We start from the raw sequence: 23,184 nt of genomic DNA, 5'->3' as shown, positions 1-23,184 counted from the left end.
CGATTATTATTACTCCAGTTTACAAGGTCATTCAGGTCTTCCTGTATGATATCCCGGTCCTTTTCTGAATTGGCAATACCTCCCAGCTTTGTGTCATACACAAACATTATTAGTGTACACTCACTTTTTGTGCCGAGCTCAGTAATAAAAAGATTAAATAAGATTGCTCCCAAAACCGATCCCTGAGGAACTCCACTGGTAACCTCCCTCCAGCCTGACAGTTCACCTTTCAGTAGGACCCTCTGTAATAATTTGTATTCTTGAACTAATACTTCCCCATGTGGCACCGTAACAAACGCCTTACTGGAATCTAGCTAAATTAGATCCACTGTGTTCCCTTTGTCTAAAAAATCTGTTACTGTCTCAAGGAAGGAGATCAGGTTGGTCTGGCACGACCTACCTTTTGTAAAACCATGTTGTATTTTGTCCCATTTACCATTGACCTCAATGTCCTTAACTACTTTCTCCTTCAAACATTTTTCTATACTACAGATGTCAAACTAACAGGCCTGTAGTTACCCGGATCACTTGTTTTCCTTTCTTAAAAATAGAAACTATGTTAGCAATTCTCCAGTCATGTGGTACAACCCCTGCATTTACAAATTCATTAAAAAGTCTTGCTAATGGGCTTGCAATTTCATGTGCCAATTCCTTTAATATTCTAGGATGAAGATTATCTGGGCCCCCCATTTAGTCCCATTCAGCTGTACAAGTTTGGCTTCTATCTCGGATATGGTAATCTCTACCTCCATAGCCTCATTCCCATTTGTCATGCTACCATTACCCTAAGATCCACATTAGCCTCATTAAAGACAAAGGCAAAGTACTTGTTTAGATATTGGGCCATGCCTAGATATTCTAGGATTCTATGATTCTCCTTAACTTCCACTCAGTCCTCAGTGTTTAACTGTCCCACTTCTTCTTTCTTTGTTTTCTTCTTATTTATATGGCTATAGAACCTTTTTACTATTTGTTTTAATTCCCTTTGCAAGGTCCAACTCTACATGGCTTTTAGCCTTTCTCACTTTATCCCGACATGTTCTAACCTCAATAAGGTAGCTTTCCTTGCTGATCCCTCCCATCTTCCACTCCCTGTATACTTTCTGCTTTGTCTTAATCACCTCTCTGAGATGCTTGCTCATCCAGCTTGGTCTACAAGTCCTGCCTATGAATTTTTTCCCCCTTTCTTGGGATGCAGGCTTCTGACACCTTCTGCAACTTTGACTTGCAGGAATCCCAGGCCTCCTCTGCCTTTAGATCCATAAGTTCTTCAGTCCAATCCACTTCCCTAACTAATGTCCTTAATTTTTTTAAAGTTAGCCCTTTTGAAATCAAAAACCCTACTCACAGATCTATTTTTTGTTATCCTTCCCTTCAGGTTAAGGTGAATTAGCTCATGATCACTGGAACCAAGGGTGTCCCCTACAACCATTTCTTCTAGGAGGTTCTCACAGCTTACCAAAACCAAATCTAAAATGACATCCCCACTTGTTGGTTCAGCAACTACTTGATGAAGGAAATTCATCAGCTATCGCATCTATTAAAATCTGAGCCCTATTCTTATTACTAGCACTTGTCCTCCAGTCTATATCTGGGAAGTTAAAGTCTCCCATGAGCACACAGTTCCCATGAGTATTTACTTCATTAAAAACATTAAAGATGTCTCTATCCATAGTGTGGAAGAAAACATGAGGTTTTCATTGTGTCCTCCACCGCTTGGGTCACCACCACTGCTGCCTCTGTGTCTGTCTTTGCCTTCTCACCTCAGTCCTTCTCCTCCAGCAGAACTCCCCCTCAAACTCCCCTGTCTCCAGCTCTGTTGGCTGGCTCCTCTGCCGCTGCAGCCACCTACACTCCTTCCGGCCAGATGAGGGGTTTCAAAACATTCTGAAGAGTGCGCAGAAATGGGTAGAGGAGCTTCACACTGAAGCGATTTCCCCACCCATTCAAGAATACAAGAGTCACCGAAGAAGATGACATTTTGTATATGAGGCACGGGATAATCTCATAAGAGGCCCCAAACAACAATTCAAAGCTGAATTCTTTAACCGGGTGCTAGACTGTGTGATACAATCAGTTGCAGAAAGTTTCATGCCGCTCAAGGATCACAGCAGCATATTTGGGATGTTGTAGGATGTTCCCAAACTCCTCACTGTACCTGAAGAAGACCTAAACCAGCAATGCAGGGCACTAGAGACCGTGTTGACACATGATGACATGTGCGATATTGATGCAAGTGATATAGGTGATGAACTGAAAGCCCTTTTCAGATACATTCAACAGGATCAACTCCAAAGGCTGTTCTGGAATATACATGCACAAATAAGATGACCACCCTCTTTCCAAATTCTTTTGTTGCTCTGTGCATACTTCTAACACTTCCTGTAACAGCTGCCAGTGGAGAACACAGCTTCTCCAAGCTGAAATTAGTAAAAACACATCTACGCTCCACAATGACCCAGGAGAGGCTAGTCGGCCTTGCAACCATCTCAATAGAGTATGAGTTGGCCCAGACTTCAGGAAGCAGAAGCAGTTCAAGTCTTTGCAACCAAGAAGGCACGGAAGCACCACTTTGATTATTCAAACATCAAAATGCCAGTGTTAACTTTCAAATGCCTGAACAGCACATGTAACTTTTCTTGTCTGCATAGTAAAGTGTACTGACAATTTTTGAACAAGGCATTTAAAGTTGTTAGTTCTCCTTTATTGGGGTAGGTAGCAGAGCAGTACCATGGGCGGAGTAGAACGGAAAGAAGGCAGAATTGAGACCTTTCAAAGTTTTGGCCCAAGCAAGGGGGCACGGGGGTGTCATTTGAGCTCCGCGCCTGATAGGGTGACCAGACAGCAAATGTGAAAAATCAGGACAGCGGGTGGGGGGCAATAGGAACCCATACAAGAAAAAGACCCAAAAGTCGGCACTGGCCCTATAAAGTTGGGACATCTGGTCCCCCTAATGCCTGAGGTGCCAAAATGCTGTGGGCCGGCCCTGGCAGCAGGTGCAGTGTATTGAATAAAACAAACACATACAAAACAGGATGTGATTGAAGAGAATTAGTCATTAAACAACTTATTTCTCTTCTGTTTATCTTGATGGAGGTATTAAATCAGGAATCACAGACTCTGCGAGCCCCAAAGCTGTGGGAGAAAGGTGGCATAAATCCCGAGTTGGAATTAGACTTTCAACAAAGCAGAGAGCCGGAGGAGACAGACCTTCCCCAAGACAATGTCCTCTTATCGCCCTTTGTTCTATAGTGGCAGTGAACATGGTTAGAAGAGATTGGCACTGCCAGGTGTGAATGGGGCTTGTGAGAGTGAAGTATTTTCATTGTATTCTGCAGATAATATTGCTCAGATTCAAAAGGAGATGCCGAGTTAACTCGAGCTACACCTTATGCATTGCCCTAACTTGACTCCTGTCCACACAGAAAAACCCTTAAGATGTGCTGCTTATAACTCAAGTGAGCTGGCCCCTCGGGGCACAGGCTAAAGACTAAGTTAGCACAACTCACCAGCTAACATGATCTTTCTGTAGTATGGATGCAAGCTAGCTGCACTTGAGTGCTTCTAATTCTCCAATGCCTTCCCACCCTTCCCCCTGTGTCCCAAGAAAGGACAGACAAGTTCTCCCACCATCCACTGGGAAAGAATCCATAGAGTGGCTCAGCTCACTGCTGTGCAAAGAGCCTTGGGATGAGCTCCTAAAAGTCTTAGTGCCCCACCTGAGTGAGTGCAGTGCCAGTTTGGACACAGCAGGACCTTTGTTTATTCACAGTGTGGCTCTTCTCATGTGAGAGAGGCTGACTCAAGCACAGTAACTGAGTGTAGAAAACTCAAGACAAAGCCTCAGCTCTTTCGGCTGACAGGGATCTATTCTACCACAGTGGTTCTCAACTGGGGGGTCTGTGGCCCTGTGGGTGACGGGTGTCACAAGCAGGCTTCAGAGGATCTGCCCAAATAAACCAGAGAGCATGGCTGGCCTTAGACTCGGAGGCTTCTCTATCAAGCCTTAAAACCCACAGATTGTGTTAATCACTCTTATTGATGGACCTGGCGATTCCACAGGCTACTGCCCACTACCTCCAACTGTAAGACAAACTTTAACTGTGACATCAGCAACATTAACATAAGCTTTCTAGAAATGTGAAGATACATGATCTATTCTTTTCGTGTGGGGGAAGTATGAAGTCAGAGTTAAGGTTTTGTGTTGCAGTTCAAGCTAAAGGCATTTTTTGTGTGTACTGTATTTCTTTATAGTGTTGCCTCTAGGCCCAAGTGGTTAGCAGTATTCGGGGCTTCTCCAGGTTGTTTCCATTAAGAGGAGAAATTGATTATAAATGTCCCATATTTCTTGGTACAATCTTGTTTACTTAAGAAGAAGGTGCACACAGCTCTGTTTCCCTGAACACAGTAGAAATGCAAACTTGCTTGTAGCCAGTCCTGTGCCCTAACAAAGGGCTTTTTCTTGGCTTCCTCCACAGCCACATTACCAAGGCTTCTCTGGGTTTCTGCTGGCTTCCTTATTCCTTTCGATAGTTATCTGCAACATAAATCCATTCCCCAGCCCCTGCATTTTTGCAATCAGTCCTAGGGTTCTCCTCAGCCTGCTTGTCTCACCTACTACTCAGGCCATGCTGGTCCATGCCTTGGGTGGTGGGTTCTGTTGTTTTTGCTCCCACTAAACCATGGGGTATTTAATTGCTCCCATATTTAGCCTAACTGAAAGGGTGCTTTGTCCACACCTGAACTTCAAAGGTGGCTATCAATGGACGGGATATATTTGACCTCCTTGTAGGAGGTGGAGAGAAGAAGAAACTGCAGTCGTAGGTGGGGAGGGAGAAAGAGCACAGATCCTAGCTCAGCTGCAAAGGCCTCCTTTGCCGTTCACAAAGATCATCAGTGATGGGGATCCCCAGTGATTGAACGAAGGATCTCTTGTACCATAGGCCAATCATCAGGGAGAGAACTCCTGACTAAGGATGCGTGACATTAATGGTGGGGGCATTTACAGAGGTTATAGCTGCCCCCACCATTCCTTCTCTCCCATGGTCCTCCCAGATATTCCTGCTCCCCCAGTCCTTCCATAGCATAGGCCAGAAGGGCCTCTCCTTGTCCCCCAGTAACCTCCCTTTGCAGCTGGGGAGGTGTCCCATCAGCACTGGCCCCTCAGAGCAGGACATCCCTGCCCGCAAGCCGCAGGAGAAGCTCTCGGAGAGCAGAACTGGCACCTGAGCTCTGGAAACCGCTTCAGGGACAAGTTTCCTCTCTCTCAATTTGACAAGGGGGCAGGAAGAAGAGGCATAAATCCCTGGAGCTGTGTCAAGAGCTGGAGGAAAGGACTGTGTGTCCATGGCTGAAGGTGGGAGGAGAATGGATGGAGATGTGGTTCTCTGCTCTCTCACACGGAACATGTCAGCCAGCACAGCTGAGCCATCGTGGGGTTCTGTTAATTTTCTGCTGTTAGATGCCTGCCCTAAATTACTGCCTCCCATCTGAATGAAGGCAAAGCAAGAGGGGCACTGTGCCCTCACCCTTGTCTGGACTTAGGGGATGTCTTCACGACCAAGCGTGGCAATGCTTTAACGTGGCTGTGTAGTCGCAGCACCAGCGCTGGAAAAGAGCTCTCCCAGTGCTGCAAAAAAACCCACCATGACCAGGGGAGTAGCTGCCAGTGCTGGGAGCATTTCCCCACCCTTGTGTCCCACCCAGCTACCAAGTGGCGGGAACTTTTACCAGCAGCGGAGGGTGGGGAACCCTGGTGGGCCAGCTTATATTCCATCTTAGTTCTGTTGAAGACTTGCCACTTTTAGGTCTGTAATCGAGTGACCAGAGAGATTGAAGTGTTCTCCAACCAGTTTTTGAATGTTATAATTCTTGACATCTGATTTGTGTCCATTTATCTTTTACGTAGAGACTGTCCAGTTTGGCCAATGTACACGGCAGAGGGGCATTGCTGGCACATGATGGCATATATCACATTGGTAGACGTGCAGATAAAGGAGCCTCTGATAGTGTGGCTGATGTGATTAGGCCCTATGATGGTGTCCCCTGGATAGATATGTGGACACAGTTGGCAACGGGCTTTGTTGCAAGGATAGGTTCCTGGGTTAGTGGTTCTGTGGTGTGGTGTGTGGTTGCTGGTGAGTATTTGCCTCAGACTGGGAGACTGTCTGTAGGCAAGGACTGGCCTGTCTCCCAAGATTTGTGAGAGTGATGGGTCGTCCCTCAGGATAGGTTGTAGATCCTTGATGATACATTGGAGAGGTTTTAGTTGGGGGCTGAAGATGATGGCTAGTGGCGTTCTGTTATTTTCCTCATTGGGCCTGTCCTGTAGTAGGTGAAGTCTGGGTACTCTTCTGTCTCTGTCAATTTGTTTCTTCACTTCAGCAGGTGGGTATTGTAGTTGTAAGAATGCTTGGTAGAGATCTTGTAGGTGTTTGTCCCTGTCTGAGGGTTTGGAGCAAATACAGTTGTATTGTAGAGCTTGGCTGTAGACAATGGATCGTGTGGTGTGGTGTGGGTGAAAGCTGGAGGCATGTAGGTAGGAATAGCGGTCAGTAGGTTTCCGGTATAGGGTGGTGTTTATGTGACCATCGCTTATTAGCACCGGAGTGTCCAAGAAGTGGATCTCTTGTGTGGACTGGTCCAGGCTGAGGTTGATGGTGGGATGGAAATTGTTGAAATCATGGTGGACTTCCTCAAGGGCTACTTTTCCATGGGTCCAGATGATGAAGATGTCATCAATATAGCGCAAGTAGAGTAGGGGCAATAGGGGACGAGAGCTGAGGAAACATTGTTCTAAGTCAGCCATAAAAATGTTTGCATACTGAGGGGCCATGCGGGTACCCATAGCAGTGCCGCTGATCTGAAGGTATACATTGTCCCCAAATGTGAAATAGTTATGGGTGAGGACAAAGTCACAAAGTTCAGCCACCAGGTTGGCCGTGACATTATTGGGGATAATGTTCCTGACGGCTTGTAGTCCATCTTTGTGTGGAATGTTGGTGTTGAGGGCTTCTACATCCATAGTGGCCAGGATGGTGTTTTCAGGAAGATCACCGATGGATTGTAGTTTCCTCAGGAAGTCAGTGGTGTCTCGAAGATAGCTGGGAGTGCTGGTAGCGTAGGGCCTGAGGAGGGAGTCTACATAGCCAGACAATCCTGCTGTCAGGGTGCCAATGCCTCAGATGATGGGGCATCCAGGATTTCCAGTTTTATGGATCTTGGGTAGCAAAGAGAATACCCCTGGTCGGGGTTCCAGGGGTGTGTCTGTGCGGATTTGTTATTGTGCTTTTTCAGGGAGTTTCTTGAGCAAATGGTGTAGTTTCTTTTGGTAACTCTCAGTGGGATCAGAGGGTAATGGCTTGTAGAAAGTGGTGTTAGAGAGCTGCCGGGCAGCCTCTTGTTCATATTCTGACCTATTCCTGATAACAACAGCACCTCCTTTGTCAGCCTTTTTGATTATGATGTCAGAGTTATTTCTGAGGCTGTGGTTGGCATTGTGTTCTGCACGGCTGAGGTAATGGGGCAAGTGATGCTGCTTTTCAACAATTTCAGCCCATGCACGTCGGCGGAAGCACTCTATGTAGAAGTCCAGACTGTTGTTTCAACCTTCAGGAGGAGTCCACCTAGAATCCTTCTTTTTGTAGTGTTGGTAGGAAGGTCTCTGTGGATTAGTATGTTGTTCAGAGGTGTGTTGGAAATATTCCTTGAGTCGGAGACATTGAAAATAGGATTCTAGGTCACCGCAGAACTGTATCATGTTCGTGGGGGTGGAGGGGCAGAAGGAGAGGCCCCGAGATAGGACGGATTCTTCTGCTGGGCTAAGAGTATAATTGGATAGATTAACAATATTGCCGGGTGGGTTAAGGGAACCATTGCTGTGGCCCCTTGTGGCATGTAGTAGTTTAGATAGTTTAGTGTCTTTTTTCTTTTGTAGACAAGCAAAGTGTGTGTTGTAAATGGCTTGTCTAGTTTTTGTAAATTCCAGCCACGAGGAAGTTTGTGTGGAGGGTTGTTTTTTTATGAGAGTATCCAGTTTTGAGAGCTCATTCTTAATCTTTCCCTCTTTGCTGTAGAGGATGTTGATCAGGTGCTTCCACAGTTTCTTTGAGAGCGTGTGGCACAAGCTGTCAGCATAGTCTGTGTGGTATATAGATTGTAATGGATTTTTTACCTTCAGTCCTTTTGGTATGATGTCCATCTGTCTGCATTTGGAAAGGAAGATGATGTCTGTCTGTATCTGTACGAGTTTTTTCATGAATTTCCGATCTTCCAGTTTTGGACAGTTATCAGCTATCTCACTCCCGTATATGTCAACATGTGATAGAATCCATTCCAAAGTTAATTTATTGCCTCTCTCTCTGATCCTCCAAACCTCTTTATGCATTGCATTGATGAGAGCATTCTGGTTTCTTCTAAAGGAACTGAGGATCGACACCTGTCAACAAAGATCACAACACTGGCCTCTATTTCTGCTCTGTTTATTTCTTGTGGTGCCATGAGTATGTTCTCCACTAGGGTCCTGGATGAAGACATTCTTCATCCACAGCCGCCATTCTTAAAGGATTTATTTGATGAACCATCAGTGTACCCATGAATCTGTTTGTCTTGTGACTGATACTGTTCAATGGGCTTTTCTACAATTTACTTTAGGGTGGCCAACTCCGTATGTTCCTTTGAGCAAGGTTCCCAAAGGGAGAGATATTTATTAAAGTAAATAGATTCATGTGGAGGGATTAGTGGGTGTACATGTTGCTTCACACACTCTACCCTCATAGCATCATCAAGTGTTTCTGTTTCTCCAGTAGCCTTTGTGCACTTCTGGAAACAAGAGGATCTTTTCAGCCTTAAGTTGGTTTTCCAGTTTCTGAACAGACCTGAACAGTGATGACATTCAGATAGGGAATGAGATAATTTCCATACCAAAATAGTTATTCTTCTCTATGATTCTCAAGTGGTTGAACATCAAAAACTCTTTTTACAAATTGCTGTTGGAGTGGATCTTACAGTGAATTGCAGTTGACTGCACAACATTGATCTTGGCAAGGTTACTGAGAGCACTATGTGACCAGACAGGTAAGAGTTATTCAAGTATTGGATGAGATATTGAGCAGGATGTTGTTTTCAGTGTTCAAACATGTGAACCCCAGTTGGTACCTGCAATACATTATAGAAGAGCCAATCTCTTCTTTGCTTTGGCTGCCAACTTTTTGACCTGTGGTCCAAACATGAGTACAGTGTCAATGTCACTCTAAGGTATAGCAGATTTTTCTCAACAGCAATACCTTCTCCAGCCAGTGTGAAGATTGGTCTGTAGTTGAACCTCCTATAATTATGGTAAAGTAGGTGGACTTTGTTTTTGCTGGATTGAGCTTGAATTTATGTTGCGTTGCCCATCTAGTTATGATTTCTAAGTCCTCATTCAATCCATTCTCCATATATCTTTTTCAAGACCCATGGTATGAAGTGCAACATCGTCTGCATAGGTGTATTCAAATCATTTCAGGTAGTCTGACAGACCAGAGGAGAGCAGCAAAAAAACACCAGGACTTAACACTGAGCCCTGAAGAAATCCTGGCCTCATGGTCTTTGAAGGAGTATAACTTAATCTTAGTGGGTTTTTTTCCTGTATGGTAGGAAACCTCTTATCCAGAGGTGCATTTTACCAAACTCCCATCTCACTGCCTATTATACCAGACTCCATTAAATGTTGCACTGAGTTTAAAACAGACTCCTGTTGATGACTGCGGTGGCTTTTTCTGGAAGCCATTGCTAAGAGGCTGCCAGAAGGCCACCAGCAAGTCTGTCATTGAGTGCAAAGGCCCATAAGCCATTTGGGTAGGTTCTACCTTTCCTTCTTTTAGAAGCCACCATAGAAGCCTTGACTGTACTGTTCTTTCCATTATATTGCAAAGGAGACTGGTTAAAGATATAAGCCAACAGCTGCCTGGAAAAGAGGGATCCTTGCCGGATTTCAGAGAAACAGTAACTGGTGATTTCCATCAATTTAGGTACCTTCCTTTTTTATGCTTGAGTAATTTCTGATGTCCAACAACCTGGCTCTAGCCTTCTTCCCAAAGTGCTTTAGCTCATGGTCACAGATGGGGTCCAGCCCAGGGGAATTGCTTGGTTCAAGCTTCTCTATTGCATCTTCTCGCTCAGGTATGAGAAAGATCTCTCGGAAGCCATGGTACTGAATTCTATAGGCACATATTTAAATGATCTTCGCCTTTCTTCCTAAATACTCCATCTTGCATGTTTTTGCAATGGCTCTATCCTCATCACCATATATGAGCCTGGTCATCTTGGCATAATGTTCGAACAGCGTACTCACAGACTTTGTCATCGAATGCTTCTACACCTCTAGTGTTCAAGATATTGGTGTTATTTAAATTATACGCCTTTGTCTGTTTGTTCTCAATTTGCTTCAATTTCATCCATCAATCTTTTCCTCTGTGAGGATCCAGTCTTATTAAACTAAGCCAGCCCTTTGTTCAAGCAACTATTTACAGAGCTGCAGCACTTGGAGCTTAGCATTCGAGCCATGTGCACACAGACTGACCTGCTGGTGCTTTCTCCATACTCTTCCCTCCTGCAACTTGTGACCCTCCCTCTAAGTTCCATGCTGGTTGCTACAATTTCTAGTCATCATTCAGCCTTTGTAACATTTGCGGATCTGTCTCCTGGGTAGAATATGCTGCTAGTGTGGGCCATTAAGCTGACTGCATATTCATCCTCACTTTCTGCCCTAGTGTGATGTACTGAGAAGAAAAGTGGTGACAAGAACACCATCAGGTGAAGTAGTAAACAAGGGAGGTGGAAAGAAGGAAGAATTTATGCATTGCCTGAAGGATTGCCTGCATTGCAACTGAGCAGAGCTGGATGAATAATTGTTTGTTTGGTTTGGTGGTGGTTCCAAAAAAAAAACCCATTAAAAAACAATATTTAGTTTGCGTCAAACCAAATCTAAAATATTTTGAAATTTTTGGTGACTCAGAAAAGTTAATTTGGGGCCTGTTTCAGAGCAGGATTTCAAACTTGGCTTTCCCACATCCACTGGGCTATATGTTATGGGAGGACTGGGGGAGGGAACAGCAGCACCACCTCCTCCTTCTTCTCTGGCCATTTTATGAATGGCTGAAACCTCTCATATCAAAATTGCAATAATTTTAGGCCAACCAAAACCACATTTCTAGTTGAATACATGACCTGTCTGAAAGAATTTCCATAGCTCTCCATAAGTGTGGCATTTCAGTTAGGATGACTGAGAGTGTGACAGTTGGGTCAAATCTGTGAAGGTTGCACCAGATAAATGGTGCTTCAGTACTCCAGCTACACGACCCCTCTAAGTGGTTGTCACTTATAATGAGCATGCAGACCTCCATGATTTTTGTTTAATAATTGCAATTCCTTCACATTATGGCCCTAATACCAAAGTAAGAGTTCTACCTGAAAACATTTTCAGTTTAACAAAGTGTTTATGTTGTATTACCTTTCTGCAGAGAGACCAAAAGCCCTTCAGTACATCGAGTCAAAGTTAGAAATGGAGAAATACAGAAGCAGGAAACTAAAGCTGAGAGATGTCCTGGAAATCACACCAGAAAGTCTAAAGAACTGCCCTCCTCAGACAACAGGAGATTTACCTTGGCATTTCCTCAGGAAGCTCATGGCTCTGAATGGGATGGCAAGAAGCACAAGCCTTGAGCACAGGGCACCCACTGATCAAACACTAACTATGGACAAAGAAGAGCTGGATATTCCTGAAGATTTTTCTTTTCTCAGTGACACAGACACCAGTGATTCCCTGCACCCCCTTGATGTTCTCTGTGCCATTCTGCTTTCCTCAGACAGTTTCCTACAGCAGGAGATCCTGTCCAAAATGTCCATGTGCCAGTTTGCCCTCCCTCTGCTGCTACCTGCCCTCGACACCCCCAAGTGCACCCTACTGCTGTGGGCCATGAGGGACATGGTGAGGAAGTGGAGGCCGCACTCCCTGGCAGAGAGCAGAGGGTTCAGAGAGGAGAGCCTGGTGCTCACGTCAATGCCAACCATTTCCTTTGTGCGGATGGGGAGCTGCAGCTTCTCCAAGTCCCACCTCCTCAATGAGGTTCTCAGCCCCTCCCAGCAGCACCACAATTTCTTTGTCCACTGGGACATGGAGTCTGGGAACGTCCCACGGGCAATCGCAGATGGGCTGGTTGAGATTTCCTGGTATTTCCCTGGTGGGATGGGGAATTCAGATCTTTTCCCAGAACCTGTCGCGGTTACAAATCTGCTTGGAGATATTGAGTCGCATTGGGTGCAGTTTAGCTTTTTAACAGAGATCTCCTCAGCAGTGTTCATAGTTACTGAGAGCATCAGTGAGATAGAATATGCGCTGTTATCATCTCTGCAGGGATCAGCCACTAAATACTGCTTCACTTCAATAATCAGGCTGGGAAAGCCAAGGAAACGCTGGAATTCCTGAAAAAGTTAGCCTCGATGCTGAAACTGAACAAGTCACATGTGCTGTGGAAAGGAGGTACCACAAATAAGGCACAATTTGTAAAAGTTCTGCAGTCTGCAATAGCAGCCATAATGAAATCTTCTCCCAAGAGAGTGAGTATAGAAGCCATGGCTGAGACAGCACGTCAATTAGGCATCCAGGTAGATGAGGATAACAAGGAATGTCAGACCCCAAACACATATGCAAAGGAAATCACTGCACAAATCAAAGATGTGGCAAAGTACAAGAGGGAAAAGCTGAGACTCCAAGGGGAGACATGGAGAAACTTGGCTGAAGTGGAAAAAGAGCTGTGCAGAATGAGAAAGCAAGGAGACACCCCACTTGAGAAATATAAATCTCAGCTGAAAAAGAAATTAATGGATTTACATGCTCAGCAGAATAAACATGACCTTACTGATGGTTTGATTACATTTATTACTGGAATAAGACTACTACCTCCCATGGAGAAACATTACTTCCTGAAATGGATGAAGTTTGGCCTGGATCACATTACTAGGGAGAATCTTTCTAAACTATGGGATCAATATAAAGAGAAATGCAAAAAACTCAAAAGATGACCCCAAAATGTTTGCAGAGTTAGACAAATTAATCTCTGCCAGTTCCTTAGGAGTGCAGCATTTCATGTGTGAGTTGGGGCAGTTTTATGAAGCGGAATGCTCAATGGTTAAAGAAGGTAAAATGGCAGAAAGCCAAAGGCAATTCACCCATCTCCCAGGCATAGCAGCTGATCTCATGCTGGAAGGGTTTCCCATGGAGATCATTGATGGAGACGTTTCCAACATCTCACTGCAGTGGGTAACAGATGTTCTGAGTCAGCTTCATGCCAAGCTGGGGGGAAGGTCCAAAATCCTGGTTCTGACGGTGCTGGGAGTACAGAGCACTGGGAAATCCACCCTCCTCAACACCATGTTCGGCCTGCAGTTTGCAGTGAGCAGTGGCCGATGTACACGAGGAGCCTTCACATTACTCATTAAAGTGGCAGAGAACTTTCAGCAGGAACTGGGCTGTGATTTCATCCTGGTGATAGACACAGAAGGCTTGAAAGCCCCCGAACTGGCCAAGCTGGAGGATAGTTATCAACATGACAATGAGCTGGCCAACCTAGTGATTGGACTGAGTGACATAACGATTTTTAACATGGCCATGGAGAATGCCACTGAAATGAAAGATGTTCTGCAAATTGTGGTCCATGCATTTCTCAGAATGGAGAAAATCGGGAAAAAAACCAACTGCCAGTTTGTGCATCAGAACGTCAGTGATGTGTCTGCACATGAACAAAACATGAGGGACAGGAAACACCTCCTGGAACAGTTGAATGAAATGACCAAAGCTGCAGCCAACATGGAAAAGAAATGCAAAGAGATGAACTTTTCTGATATTATGGATTATGATCTGGAAAAACACAATTGGTACATTCCTGCTCTGTGGCACGGAATCCCCCCCATGGCTCCAGTGAATTTGGGATACAGTCAAAAGGTTTATGAATTAAAGAAATATTTGTTTGAATTTCTGAAAGATTGTTCAAAAGAGAGAACTCCCAATGACATTCCCCAATTTCTTGCATGGGTGAGGAGCCTGTGGAATGCTGTAAAACATGAGAACTTCATTTTCAGCTTTAGAAACAGCCTTGTTGCTGAAGCCTATAACCAGCTGTCTGTGAAGTATGCAGAGTGGGAATGGGGTTTTCGGAAGGAGATACATTTCTGGGTATCTGAAAAGGAAACTTTCATCCAAAATCAGCCACCAGATAAACTAGACACTAATGTTTCAATCAGACTAAAGAGTGAGGCACAGGAAAAACTGAGGCAAGAAGCAGAGAAGATTTTGAATCATTTACAACAGTATTTTGAAAGTGGAACAGCAAATCTGCACCTGATAGAAAAGTACAAAGAAGATTTTAGAAGAAGTGCCAATAGTCTCAGGAATGAACTGGAGAGTTATTCATTCAGCAAGTGGCAAGAAGCGATTCATATTAAAAAAGGCCAACACAAAACAGATGCTATGCTGTCAAAGTACAAGAGAAAAATTGAAGAGAAAGTGGATGGGCTTCTGAACCATTGCAGGAAAAGCAACTGCAAATTAAATAATGATGAACTGGAGAAGAAATTTGAGAACATGTGGACAGAAACATTGTCAGAATTATCACTTATTCCTTTATAGCGATGCAACATATTTGAAGATGTGGAGTTCCAGCTGAGAAGAGACCTAGCAGACAGGGGCAGTGCAGTCTGGAAGATGTTACAGGATGCCAAAAGCTTGTGTGCTTATTAAACAAAAAATTTCAAAATGAAAAAGGAATACTGAGACTTAAAAGTGTTCAGAGGTTACAAACTATAAATATCAGGTGTGAAAGAATTCTTGACACAGGAATGCTGGCATAAAACAGAGGCTTTAGCTAAATCTTTAATAGAAGAGTGCAATAGTTACACTGATGGAAAAGTAAATGGCAAAGCAGATTATGATGAAACTTATTGCAGAGAGTTGTTGCGGATGATTAACGAGTGGCTTCAGCAGGCTGATGTTCAAAACCTTCACACCACCGCCTGCTTTGCAGTTGACCTGAAGCTTCACATTTTGGGGGATGAAGCTCGTGCATTTCAGACGATGCATGAAGAATTCATTAAAGAAAATGATCCTCTGCAGCGTCTGGGGAAACTGAAACCTCAGTATCTCTCCACGTTCAAAGCTCTGTACTTAGAGAAGATGAGTGTCAGGACAGGGCCTGGAATTTCTGTGATCAGTGTCTGAGACCTGCCCTGGTGGACTATGTGAACAAGAGACTTGGGACAGAAATCGTGGATGACATTCTCAGCAGTGAACGGTCTGTTGAGTACAGCAACCGGAGATTTTTCCAATTCTTTGTTCTGAAGCAGCTGTTGGAAGAAAATGACTTTAACACTTATGTGCAATACACAAGGAATTATGTAGATTTTATCAAAACCTGGATACAGAGACACTTGTTAATGCTCTACAAAGAGAAGGCGAGTTTGGGAGATTTGGAGAAAAGGATTTTCTCCCCAATAATTAATAAATTCAGCCATGTTCTGAAATACTCCAAAGGTGAGAGGACTAAGACAGTCTCTGCCTTTTTAGACAATTTGTGTGAAAAGCTGCAGCAGGATCTAGTCATTCCCAGGGATAGCTTAGAAGTGATACTGTTTAAAAACACAGCAAGTGCAGACCAATTTTCAGCTTTTATAGAACAGTTTATTCCTGATCTGGAAAAACAAATTTTATCCACTTTTGAAAATCTGGAAATTCAGTCAAAACTCTCAAAACTTGCAGTGAAGCCCCAAGATGAAATCTTCAAGCGAGTGTTTGGCTGTGGGAAGCAGTGTCCGTTCTGTAAAGTCCCCTGTGAAGCAGGAGCTCCTGCGCATAACGAGCATTTTGCTTCAGTGCACCGACCTGAAGGACTAGGGACATATCGGTGGAATAAAACAAGAATACTTGTCTCTGATATATGCTCCTCTTCTGTGGATTCAAATAAAACATTCAGATGTTTGGAGACAAAAGGGGAGTTTCATCCTTATAAAGATTATGGCAAATTTTTTCCAGACTGGCTTATCCAGCCAGATCCCAGCATCACAGCTTCCGATTACTGGAAGTTTGTTTTCAAGGAATTCAATCACCAGTTTGCTGAGGAGTTTGATGCTCTCCCTGCCCATCTCCCTGATGACTGGGGTGAAATAACCAAAGAACAGGCACTGGAGAGCCTAAAGGAAGCCTTTACATTGAAATCAAAAACAGGCCGAGAAACTCTTTTGTGAATGGAAAGTTACAGAAGTTAATTTCCATTAAATGTAATGTTGATTCTCTTTTAATATCAGACACAGGTTGCAGCTTCCAAACAGATAAAGAAACAATGCTATTTCACGTTTCACATCACATCACATTTCACATCACATATTGATGTATGGCAAAATTAAAGAAGGCGGGAAAGACCCAGATGTGGAAATTCTGCACCTCTGTCTTCAGGAGCAAATCGCCAAAATCCCAATTTGTCCTCACCACTGCATTTTGCTGATACAGTGGTACCATCCAGTGACCTGCAAACCTTTCCCACATGAGTGTTCCCTCCAAGAGCCCCCGAATGCCAGCCATCCACTTCTGCTACTTAGAGGATCAATATCCTGTGCTTTTATGGCTAATCTGACACCAAACAGCCTGGCCCTGATGCTCGTCTTCTCTGGGGTAACACATGGGCGGGAAAAAGTACTTCAGAAACACCAATGAGGGAGGTTTGCAGCATAATGTAATGGGGAAGGGAGGGATGCAGCCGGCAACCCCAAAAGACCCTGAGGTTTCAAAGGGAATCCCCACAAACCCAACAGACACTGAGGCTCCATGGGAAACCCACCCCATCCCTGGGAATGGTCTTTCTCTCTGCTCTGCTCACTGCCCCGCACACATATCTCATCCAGGGTAGTAAGGCTAAGAAGCCATGGTGCATTGGCTATTTGCCCTGTGATTGCCTGCTACCCTTCTGCATGGGGGTGCTGTGGGGAGAAGCCAGGGAAGGTAGTTAGTGGTGCTAAGAAATCTGTGGTCCCAGCTGGAATGTCACATACTGCCTTTTTGGGTAATGCTTGCCTGGGTTTCCTCCCCCCTGCTCCCTCCTGTCTGTAACATCCAAGTGGATCCTTCTGGATGAAAGTGTCTATAAAGATGTGAATGAACATTTCAGTAATTCCTGTTGTAGCCAAACATGATTTTAAAATTGCTTTAAGTGAGCTGTGACAGCCAAGGCTGAGCTTCACTGCCCTGACTTTCACTGACATATAAATGCCGATGATTTGACTATTTACTGTCCTACGATTTTTGCCTGATCTCATTTGCTTGTTAGCCAGATACTGTATAAGTCCCAGTTCAGGCCAACCAGGAGCTTCATAAAATGAAATTCTAAAATGCCATGTTTGACTGACGTTGATTTATTTTGTGTATAATTATCAAGAATTTTCAAAGAAATTTAAATGAGAAATGGTTTACAGGAGTGTGAGACGAGGTTTTGAGAGAGGAGCATCCTAAGTACAATTATCTTTTCCTATTGATTTTTTGTGAATAAATGTTGTCCCAGGTAGCTGCCATAGATAAAGTTTAAAACTGATCTGTGTATATTTTTATTCTCCTTTTGAGGATAACATGGATAAAAGAGACATTAAAGTGCGCATTGTTAGACAAATAAATATGTACGTGTGCCCACAAGATATATAGCGCAGCCCTCCACATTTCTGTCTAGCCCACCTCAGTTTCCACCATGGGGAAGAGGCTGCCCCTGTGCATCCGTACTGAGCTTTGCTGGCTATTGATGAGAGAAATTTTCTCCATTTACGCTGGGGGGATGGGCGAGGAAGGGAAGTGGTGGATGCTGCCCTCTCCAAGGGATAAAAAAAAAGGCCTAGAAATGTCACTTTTTGGCCAGGCATGCGATGCCCTTACACTCCGCTTGGTGCCATTTCTCTGTCTGTCTCTCTGTCTGTAATGGGATAACTTTTAAATGCCTCATCTGATCAATTCCAAAATTTCAGGTGGTGCCCTGGGCACCAATGGCCAGAACCCTTTTGATTTGAGGGGAAATCAGTCAACTGAATATGAGGGACAAATGAAGTTCCTGGCATCCTAGTGGAGTTTAAGATGTTGGCCACCTGAATGACTCATCTCCCAGAAAAAAATAATATGGAGGAGGGATGGAAGAGGGAATGGGGATGTATAGATGGGAGAATAGGGGCATGCACACAGCCCATGGCATGGGGGGGAGAATGCGGGACCCTGGTGTGAAGGGCTCACATAACTCCTGGTGGCAGGTGTGATGCTGACAAAGCCAGGCCAGAGCCATAGGCCCATTCACTTGTGTGTGACTATCAAAGGAGTTAAATGTATTACTATATATTCAGGCCAATTCACTTGTGTGTTAATAGAGATCAAAGGAGATGTTAATTGCATTGTTTTTGCCTAACTATATCTTGTTGTTTACTATTACATTACATTTGCATTACGCATGCCTGGTAATTAAATAGACCTAAATCAAAGTGTGTGTTAACACTTGTGTGTGTTAACACTTGTGTGTAACACTTGTGTGTTAACACTTGTGTTAACAAAGTGTGTGTTAATCTGAGAGTGTATTCAGATGTTAGAACTTCATGAAATGAATGGAATGTTACTTGTATTCTTTTCATGTATCTATTCTTATTATAATGTAAAGGCAGGCAGTTATAATATGTCTAAGCTTGTAATTAAATAGCTCATTGAATGCAAATGAAGAGTGCGAAATTCAAAGCAATTGGCCATTGTGTGAGTAAGAACATGTCTCTGATTGTTGTGTGGAGAAGAAGCTATAAGTACTGATTCAAAGGAAGATCCTTTATCTCTGGACTGTTTGGATTCTAACAGGGTGGAATAACTAAACAAGAAGACGGAGATCCCCAGAGCTATTCTGGGTGGCCCTGAACTGGCAGATTACTACATCCCTGTTATCCTTTGGGGTTCACAAACTTTGACTCACCTGTTAATGTAATTTACCTGCTTTAACCTCTCAATAACACATTTATTTTTCTCAGCTAATAAACCTATAGTTAGTTCACTATAGCATTGGCTACCACTGTTGTCCTTGGTGTAAGATCCAGAGTACCAATTGATGAGGGGGAAGTGACTGGTTTCTTCGAACTGGGAGGAACCTGATGTGGTGTGATTTTTGGTTTATGTGACCATTATCACTAAGTGCAGTTTGTTTGTGTGGTGAGATGGGCTGGAGAGCTTAAGGAGACTGTCTGTAACTCCATGGTAAGACTAGTCCAGTGATCCAGGAATTTATATTTGTTGCTGGTTTGGTGAAATATAATTATAAATAGGGTGACCAGATGTCCAGTTTTTAAAGGGACAATCCCGTATTTAAGCTGTCCTGACTTTTTCTTAAAAACAGGCAAACTATCCCATATTTTCAGTCTCCCCGCATGCATCAGTACTAATGAGTCCTGCTGCTGGCCGGATCCTTGCTTGCGAGCCATCCTCCCACCAGTGCCGGGGGGGTGGGGGGGGTCCAGTGACCAATGATGGGGGTGGGGATGAAAAGCTGGTGGCAGGGATAAGATGCAGTGCGCAGGGCCAGCTGCTCCCCCTGCTGGTCTGTCAGCGCAGCCCCTGCTGCAAGCTGGCTCTCAACCAGCAGGGCCCTGCTCCCGGTCCCGTTTCTGGCCAGCCCTAGCTGTGTGCTGTGAGCTGCAGTGGCTAGAGAGTGAGGGCAAGTACCAGGCAGTGGCTGATTATAGGTCACTTCTGCTGCCCACCCATCGGCCCTTTACATGCTCCGTCTCTCACTGTCCTCTCCCTGCTTTGCCCCTTCACCCCCACAAGTCCTGCTGCTCCTCTATATCACCCCCCCCCCCCACACACACAGCAGGACACATCCCATTCCCAGCGCTGTGCGGAGAATGAGCTCCTATTCGGAATACTACACTTATCAATAGTCTGGCCGGTAGACTCCTTCCTTCCCCCACTGCCTCTGGCTGGGCCAGCACCCCGGGAAAGCCCAAGACCCTCCGGCCCGGGACACTGGCCAGGAGGAGCCGAGCCCTGCATGTGCCAAAGCCCTGTGCAATGCATGCATGGGGAAGCCGCTAAGCTCTGGACTGGGGTGGGAAACAATTTCCAGCCTGTTCCCAACCTGACCCTGCAGGCTTCACCGCAGCCCCCGGACAGGGGCTTAGTACCCTCTTTGCCCACCCCACCCCCTGCGCTGGGTCCAGCCCCCAGGGAGCGTGGGGCTGCTCTGTCCCCTAGGCACCCTCCCCTGCTGAGCGACCTCTCTGGCGGGGTTCTCTGAAGCCTCTGCAATCAGGTTACCTGGGCCCTGGTGCACAGTGCATTCTTAAGGCTTAACCCCTTCCTTCCCACGCTGTAGCCGGGGGGGACAGAAGGCATCTAGGTTATGTTGGTGGCCAGCAGAAGCATGGAGGTCTTAGCTGATTTATGATACTGTGTGGGCAGGAAGGGACAAGCTGCTTCCAGCCACGGTGGGGGGAACAAGATGAGATGAGCTCTGCAAAGACAAGGGCCAGGTCATCACTTCCCCTCTACTCCTCCCCTGTGGCTGGAAGCAGCTCCTGTCCCTTCCCTCCTGCACAGTGCCAAAAGGCTGCTGGTGGCCACATGCCACATTCTGGTATAAGCCCTGGCAGAAATGGAGGGCGGGGGGCATGTGACCCTGCGTGCCCCCATCCATGTGTTGCCTTGGTAAGATGTGGCACCAGGTACCAGGAGAGGCAGGTCTGACCCGGGGGCCCAGCCAGGTGTGGAGGGCAAAGAGCACCAGGCAGGGAAAGGGTCGAGTCCATCAGTCACACACACATACACCCATGTGAGAGAGGTGTATGGGCGTGTGTGTGTGTGACACCTCACCCTGCAGGTGTGGGAAGGTGTGTGTGGGGGGGGTGTCACATACCCCTAAATGGGAACCCTAAAGCCTTCAAGATAAGAAGGTAAATAAAAAGAATCCAACTAGGCAGTATTTCTTTTTAATGGAGGCTCAGTCAACTTGATGTTAATTTGAAGGTTTGTACTGCATAATTCTGATTGATTGCCAGTGAACTCACGAGTAATTTTACGAGGTGTTCATATCCAGCATAGGGAAATATGGTCACCCTAATTATAAAACACACCACCATGTTGGTCTCTCTGCCCTATTTTCTGACAGTCTGCCCTGAGATTGGAACTCACAGTTGTGAGCCACTCCAGACAGCATGAAATTAGGAGAACCTGGGATAGGGGGAAGGGGGCACATAGAACCCCTAGCATGGAGGGAAGTTGGGAATGGGGGGCAGACAGAGCTCCTGGACTGAGAGTGAAGGGGGGCCCTGGTTTAGAGGGAGGGAGTAATGGAGGGCACACAGAGCTCCTGGTGGGGGGAAGACTAGGGAACCCTGGTATGGAAGGAGTGAAGGAGAATGCGTGGGGGGGTAGGGGAATGGGAGCACATTCAGAACTCCTGCTATTGGGGGAGGAATGGGGGGAGTGAGGAATGGGGTACACAAAGCCCCTGGTATGGGGGGAATGGGAGTCACACAGAGCTGCTGTCATTGGAGGGGAAAACGGGGGAGGGGGTTAGTATGGGAGGAGGAGGGACTTTGGGGGGCACACAGAGCCCCTGAAATTGAGGGGCATGGGAGCGTGGCATGCAGGAAGCTTGTGGGTGGGAATGGAGGGATGTGAGGATCCTCTGGGGTGTGAAATAAGTTCACCCGACAGTAGCAACCTAGTGTGTGACCCCCTTCGACACATACACTAAACCCAGAACATAAAGTTTGCAACATCAGCCTTATCCACAGGCCTGTGTCGGGGTACTGCTATGGCAGGATGTATGAGGCTGCACAGGGTGACTGTTGAAAAAAATGAGAAAACTGAATGAGGTGATGGGGCTGGCTGCCTAGATAGGGAAAGGTACCTTGGACAGAGCAGTGCTGGGGAAGTTTTGGGGGAGCTGGGGGAGTTTTGGCCTGACCAAGTCCCAGGCTGAGGGCCTGATACAGGGCCTTGAGGAGGTATTCGGGCTGTGGAGGGGCAGCCAGGGGAGAAAGAGGCAGCAGGTCTACCCCCTTGCTGATGATGAGTGGCCAGTTCAGACTGCATTGTGGCCCTGAGGAAAGGGGCTAGGGTGAAGAACAGCAGTGGGTCACAGAGGCGAGTGGTGGGATTAGGGGTAGCCAGTTCCCTGGAGGGGCAGAACCCAGAGAGTGGGGTACCGCCAGAGGGCAGTATCCCAGGAAAGTACGCCATTGTCTGGGAGGGATGTAGGGCCTAATGTGGTGGAGCTTGGAAAAGGGCAGGTAATTGTGGGCAAGACACCACCTGCAGAGGGTGCTCCTGAGTGGCGAGAGCTAATTCCCTAGGTTGGCCAGCCTAGTATCTACCTCACAGTCTGTGTGAGAATCTAAAGAGATCCCATCCCCCAACGAAGTGTCTGTGTTATGCAGTGGATGCTTATAGTAAGTCAGACATTTCAATAAGTGTTTTGGGGAGAGCCGATGGCCGGTGTCCCTCTGGGTTTACAGGAAATTGGCAGAAGAGAAGAAGTCACATCCCTAAAGAGCGCATATCATCCCCCTCTCCTGTGACCCTTGGCACCGTCATAGGCTCTATTTGTATCCAGTCATGAACCAAGAAGAAACTGAAAGGGTTTGAGCTCAGGTTCAGACTGTCCTTCATCAGAGAGCGTGACTGGCAGGGCAAGAGCAGCTGCTTCGGGACACCGATATCTTTCTGCTCTCCCCCTGCTCCCAGGGACTTGCTCCCAGCCAGGATGCTGGTATGGCAGGGCCATGTCGCTACTGAGCTGTGACTGAGTCTACAGAATTAACAGTGGTGATCCGATTGTGTCTGGCGAAACTGAACTGAGTTTATCAGACCAGGTTCCATCCAGATTTAGGCCAATCACATCACTCCCTTTCCCCTCAGGCACAGCCTTGGATCAGTTATTAGCAATCAGGTTAAAGTCCCACTCTGGGGAGGGGAGTCATTTATTAGCCTAGTCAGTCACTAGGGTTGCCAATTGTGGTTGGATGTATTCCTGGAGGTAGCCTCCTCATGTTACATCATTTTTAATTCAAGATTAATCTTGAATTCCTGGAGACTCCAGGGCAATCCTATCAGTCACTCTGTAGCTATAAGGTGCTGACACACCTAAGAGA

At 45.8% G+C, this 23,184-nt stretch overlaps 1 pseudogene; it reads left to right on the top strand.

Annotated features, from left to right (window-relative positions):
• The first annotated feature begins 11,734 nt into the window (after positions 1–11,734).
• Positions 11,735–15,253, top strand: LOC140913333 (up-regulator of cell proliferation-like; annotated as a pseudogene).
• Positions 15,254–23,184: the final 7,931 nt, after the last annotated feature.

The sequence above is a fragment of the Lepidochelys kempii genome, chromosome 6 (assembly GCF_965140265.1).
Source record: "Lepidochelys kempii isolate rLepKem1 chromosome 6, rLepKem1.hap2, whole genome shotgun sequence".
In the NCBI taxonomy this organism is placed as follows: Eukaryota; Metazoa; Chordata; order Testudines; family Cheloniidae; genus Lepidochelys; species Lepidochelys kempii.
The sequence above is the reverse complement of the archived record's forward strand: the minus strand, read 5'-3'. Positions and strand labels throughout refer to the sequence as shown.